This window comes from Nicotiana sylvestris, chromosome 2 (assembly GCF_000393655.2).
Source record: "Nicotiana sylvestris chromosome 2, ASM39365v2, whole genome shotgun sequence".
Lineage (NCBI taxonomy): Eukaryota > Viridiplantae > Streptophyta > Magnoliopsida > Solanales > Solanaceae > Nicotiana > Nicotiana sylvestris.
Window position 1 is genome coordinate 86,231,396 of NC_091058.1, and position 5,870 is coordinate 86,237,265.

At 39.3% G+C, this 5,870-nt stretch overlaps 1 long non-coding RNA gene across 1 annotated transcript; it reads right to left on the bottom strand.

The window, feature by feature from the left end:
- Nucleotides 1–3,778: 3,778 nt before the first annotated feature.
- LOC104242845 (uncharacterized) lies at nucleotides 3,779–4,983 on the bottom strand. Its single transcript, XR_715087.1, has 2 exons — nucleotides 4,775–4,983; nucleotides 3,779–4,566 (listed from the first exon to the last, which is right to left on the bottom strand). It is a non-coding gene; the product is annotated as an uncharacterized lncRNA (long non-coding RNA).
- Between the last annotated feature and the right edge of the window lie 887 nt (nucleotides 4,984–5,870).

Consider the following 5,870-nt stretch of genomic DNA (forward strand, 5'->3'; position numbering starts at 1 on the left):
AGTAAGGTGCGGCTGTTGTGCACGTATATATAATTAAAAAAGTTGTTTCACCTTTGTATATCTTTTGTAAGGTGCGGCTGTTGCGCACGTATATATAAATAAAAAAGTTGTTTCGCCTTTGTATATCCTTTTATTTTCTTTCCCTTCCCCTTGCTTGTCACATCTTTGTTTTGGCTTAGACCTTCAGATTTTTGTGTGGCGAGTCCTTGATTTTTCGATTTGGGAATCCGGCCTTGACCAGGTCGAGTAGGGTCTCATCACGTGAGTTCGAATGGAGCTGCTTCGGACTTGCGCATTCGGGCGGGATTGATTTCTGATTTGTCGCTTTAGGCGGCGTCATCCTTGATTCAAACGAGGTTGAATTTGGATCTGTCCTTTCGGTCAAAGTCATTTTGGACTTGATCATTCGAGTAGGATTAAGTTCAGACTTGCTGACTTAGGCAGAATCAATTTTCCATGTGTACTCGAGCGTGGTCGAGTTTGGAATTGCCGTTTGGAGCGAGGCCCATTTCCGACTTTATTTGAATGAGTTCGAATTTGGAGTCGCCGTTTTGGGCAAAGTCAATTTCTGACTTATACTTGAACGATTTCGAACTTTTCCTTTTATTCGACTGTGACCTACTTGTTTTGACAATGGCCGATGGCCGTAAAGGTGTTATTTTGAGTAAGATCGAAATAGTAATCTATTCGATTCGGTGAAGGCTAGTGGTCGTAGGAGTGTTATTTCGCACTAAGGTCGAAATGCTAACCCGTCGTAATTCGAGCGAGGTCAAATTCTTATTTTGGAGATGGTCGTAGAGGTATTATTTTGCACTAAGTTCGAAATGTTAACCCGTCGTAATTCGAGCGAGGTCGAATTCTTCTTTTGGTGATGGCCATTGGCCATAGGGGTGTTATTTCGCACTAAGGTAGAAATGTTAACCCGTTGTAATTCGAACGAGGCCGAATTCTTCTTTTGGCAATGGTCGTTGGCTGTAGGGGTGTTATTTTGCACTAAGGTCGAAATGTTAACCTGTCGTAATTCAAGCGAGGTCGAATTCTACTTTGGGCAATGGCCGTTGGCCGTAGGGGTATTTTTTCACACTAAGGTCGAAATGTTAACCCGTCGTAATTCGAGCGAGGTCGAATTCTTCTTTTGGCGATATCCATAAGCTGTAGAGGTGTTATTTCACACTAAGGTCGAAATGTTAACCCGTCGTAATTCGAGCGAGGTTGAATTGTTCTTTTGGTGATGGTCGTTGGACGTAGGGGTATTCCCCAGGTGAGTCCCCGTTTTGCCTAGCTTTTGCTTTTTCTGGGTGAGTCCCAGTCTGCTTAACTTCGCTTGCATTGGATAATACTATGTGTTTCCTGGGTGAGTCCCAGTTTGCTTTTGTGCGCTTCCTGGGTGAGTCCCAGTTTGCTTTTGTGTGCTTCCTGTGTGAGTCCCAGTTTGCTTTACTTCGCTTGTATTGGAGTACCTTGGTGGAGAGTACGAATTGTTGCTCTGTTTCATTCACTGGAGAATGCTATATATGTTCGTTTCATACAAATATTGAAGTTTCTATGTATCTAGTCCCTTCATCGTTTGGCCTGGAGAGGTAGTCGGCAGGCGAGGGGGTTGAATCATACTTGAGCTTCGAGACATCCCTCTCGTCGTCTCGCCAGAAGTCTCCCCGAGAAGACCCCATTGGGACAAAACCCGGGTGAGGAAAAAAGGGTACGACTTGAGGGGTGTCCTTTTTCGAAAGTTGAAGTATTTGAGGTGGGCGACATTCCAATTGTTTTGTAGTAGTTTTCCTTCCATTGTTTCTAGTTGGAATGCTCCTTAGCTTGCTTGCCCATGCGAGTGCTCGCATTCCTGTTTGAATCAACACAAGAGTGAAGATAAACCAAAATTAAATTTTCGTTACCTCAACCCGACGGGTTAGTGAAAGACGAAGCGACGTTGTAGTGTTACTCGCTCCGCCTGGTGTTCAAATGGCGGTTTTAGATTTGGCGGCCGTGTTCGGCTCCGTCGTTAACAACGTCTAGGCTATGCATGGGTTAGGTCCCCCTCACTTGCTGAAGTGTTGAAATTGAGTCCCGGTCCGATCTCGTCCGATTTGTACCAACAACAAGGGAAACATGTCATACTTCGCTCATAGATCATCCAATGTGTGGGGGAATGTGAAGATATGGCAGAATGTGCCCATTCTTTCAGAAAACCGCGCAACAAGCTGTCGTCCCCTCCCAAGGGGTGGGAATGCGGGTTAATATATAAGGTAAATACGTCAAAAAGGGTTGTGGTCATGCCAGATGATCGTGATTCTATTATGAACGTGCATTTGTTGTGCAAAGCCTATCGTCACAGGCGAGATGTGGATTTTTCATGGACATTGGTTATAACTTCTACTTTATGTAGCAACCTGACCTAGATCGGTACGGTTGTCTCGAAGTCTTACTTACCGCTCTTTCGAGTAGGTAGTAACACTTTGCCGGTTCTAGATCTAAAGAAAACTAAGAAATTTGGCTAAGAAATCCCCAAAGACGACACCAAATTGTTTGAACAAAAAGTATAAAACCCTTTTGTCGAACTAATTATCAGAAATATAGACGGTAAATCTTAACCAAACATAATTAATCCTAGATCCAAATATACAGAGTACGAAAATCGAAGAAGAACAAGAATGTGTAATATTTCTTAATATAATAATCATACATCAGATATGAATGATAAGCTTACATCTAAGACAGAGTTGCACCATAATCATGGAAGCAAGGAAGGGGAGGAGAGGGAACTGTTGATGACAGAGAGATTCCCCCGGTTGATTCTATAGGGGTAGCTATCAAGAATCCCCCCCGGTTCAGCTCCCTCTATATATATATTAACAATTTTCTCTTTTATCCAATGGTCTTTGACCGGCGTACTTTCTTATGACTGTATCCTTTATCGTTCGCCCGATCATTACGTTTGCTCTACGATATAAGCTTTCCGACAGTTTGACCCCGGCGATGGCCGAGGTGATCTTTGCTATCTCGCCCCGTAGGTATGATTACGGCTTGGTCAACCCATTATCGTTCTTCTTAAGGACAACCATCCCATGGTCAGATTTTGACCCATACAAAGATGCCTTCTGGTATTTGAGTCATCCATAGAGCACTATAGTGATGAAAAAAGACAGAGAAAGAGAATTTGGTAATACCCTCTGCGATGCTTTAGAAACAAAATAAGTATTCGAGCCAAGAGGCGGCACAGACACTTGAAATATGACCCAATATTTGGGAGCTTGTTTGGGTGATATTCGTACATATGCCTCAACGTAGAACTTTCTTAAGTTGCTGGTAACATTATCCAACTCTATAAATTGTGCCTCAACTAGATTTCTAGTGGAATCTTGTACAATAAGATTAGCATCATTGACCTGTTAACGCTAATACAATTGGATACCCATAAACAACAAATAAGCCATTTCAGAAAAGCATAAGGGAAAGAAAAAGGAGGAGGAAACAGACCAGTTATATAATTTGTCATAAGTTATAGATTGACATTTTAAATTAAATTAGCTGGAGTTATCGACAGCATTATTTACTGCAGAGGGTCCTCACAGAATTCAATAATGCAGCAGCTTTCTTTCTTTTCCTTTCTTTTTTCATTTGGTGGTGTTTGAGTGCTTAAGTGGCTCCTCACTAGTATATTGATAAAGCTACAATTCAGGAAATTTTGATTACTTGAAGTGGACATCGTTAGGATAGTATAATGGAAAATGCAATATAAATGTATGGTATAGAGCACCTTAGGATGATTGGCTACAGGGTCTTAATAGTGCAGTCAGCAATAGTAGATTAAGAATATACACAGGCTACACAACATTCACTTGCTAACTCATGTAACTACCAATATTGAACTCCTAATAATCATAAAAAGGAACAAAGAAAAAGAAAAACAGAAAGGATTAGTCATTCACTGGGATCTTGATGATATCAGTTCGATTCCATCCAAGAGGATTATACGCCACAACAACCTGAAAACTCGCTGATCCCTGCTTTCTCTCGCCCAAAATTTGTCAACGGGCTGAACTTTGCAAGTTCATTCTTTAGTAGATGGCATAATTTCAATGATTGTAATAAGTCTTTGTGCATACTAATAACCGTGAAATTGTAACAACAAATCATCCCACATTAGAAATATAAGGCAGCAAATATACATAAAATGCATTTGATTTTTTTAACAATGTGGACTTTTTAATCACTATTTCAAAGTAACCGTTGGAAGTCCCTGCCGCTTGTGCTCTGTAATCTCTATTCCTTTGTGGTAACAAACAGGAGAACGAACATACCAGGGCAGCTGATTTTTGCAACTTCAGAGAACTAACAACTCAACACTTCACATAGTTCACATATGAGATTTACACGAATCACCCTAACACCCACCACATTCTGCCAAAGAAACTCAAGCTCTTCAATTTGCTAACTTGGATTTTGACTCATCAATGAATATATACCCAGTTCATACCGTAAAATTTTGAATAAGTTGAACAAGTTACAATAGCTTAGTCTGTTTAAATACTACAACTGCAACACCATGTTATCCTCAATTGTTAACTCCTGGTCAAAATGACAAAATCTTTAAATACAAACAGAAACGGAAAATAATGGTCAGATAATCAGCGGAAACCTAAAATTCTTTTCAAGGATTTTTTTTTTGAGTTTCAAAGAATCAGGATAAAATTATGACGACATTTCGAACAACAAAAGAAAATAAAACAATCACAGTACTCTTAAAATAAAATAAAATAGAGCAATGAAAACTAACCGTTCGACTACACGATCTTAATGGAGCAACTATGAAACTGTGAAAACACGCAGTAGAAACCCCAATTCCCTATTAAAGTATATCACTTTATATTTCAGAAATTGATGTTCAGTTCTATACGCAGAGTTTAAAATCGAAGGGTGAAGGATTAAACAATGAAGAAGGAGAAGGCAAGGTAATTCTAGACAAGCAAAGAGCGAGAAAAGCAAATTATTAAGCGATGGCCATATAGGTAAATGTCCACGTGTAATGCTGTTAATATCCGCCCAAGATGTAAAATATGTATAAGTGGGCTTTGAAAACGCCCCTGAAGTTTGTATTGGTCTAAATTTGGGCGGCTTGATAACTGCATATAAACTGGGTCGAGGATGTGGTCGACCACGGCACAACAGCAAGGAGTCGTCTTCAGAAGGATTATTGCCAAGGTCGAGTAACTTCTTATGTTATACTTTTTAGGGTTTCTTAGGAATATCCCTTATAAATAGGAAGAGATAAAGAACAAAAGGAGAATTTTTACTTTTTGATAAGAACATATTGTAAAGGGTTGACTACAAAGAATATACAAAAATTGTCTTGTACACTGATGACATTGCTCAGTATACATTATTCAATCTTTGTTTGTAAGATCTGAAGATTCCTTATCTATCATCACTTTCCATCATTCCACGTTGCTGTCAGGAGGAAGAATCATCTAAGTCATATAATATTTTGGGTGATAAATTCATTCTTATTACATTTACTGTCATTATCTATATTTATTGCATGATCTTATTATAACATTCATTGACAATTATTGAGCACATACCCGATATTTACTATTCTCAAACACTATCCATATCGCTGATTTCCTCCAGTATTGGATCTAGAATTTATTATGTTTAACTAGGATTCATCCTCTATATCATCATTAATTAGTTTAACAAAAAGCTTGATACTTTTTGGTCAAATAATTTGGCGCCGTCTGGGGGGAGGTTCTAGTTAAAATTTTAGTTCTTTCTAGATAAAAAAACAACAACAACATCATCCATATTTTTCTCGTTTGCACGAACTAACGATGGAAGGAAAAGGAGATGAAAGACTGAAAGCAGTAGCAGAC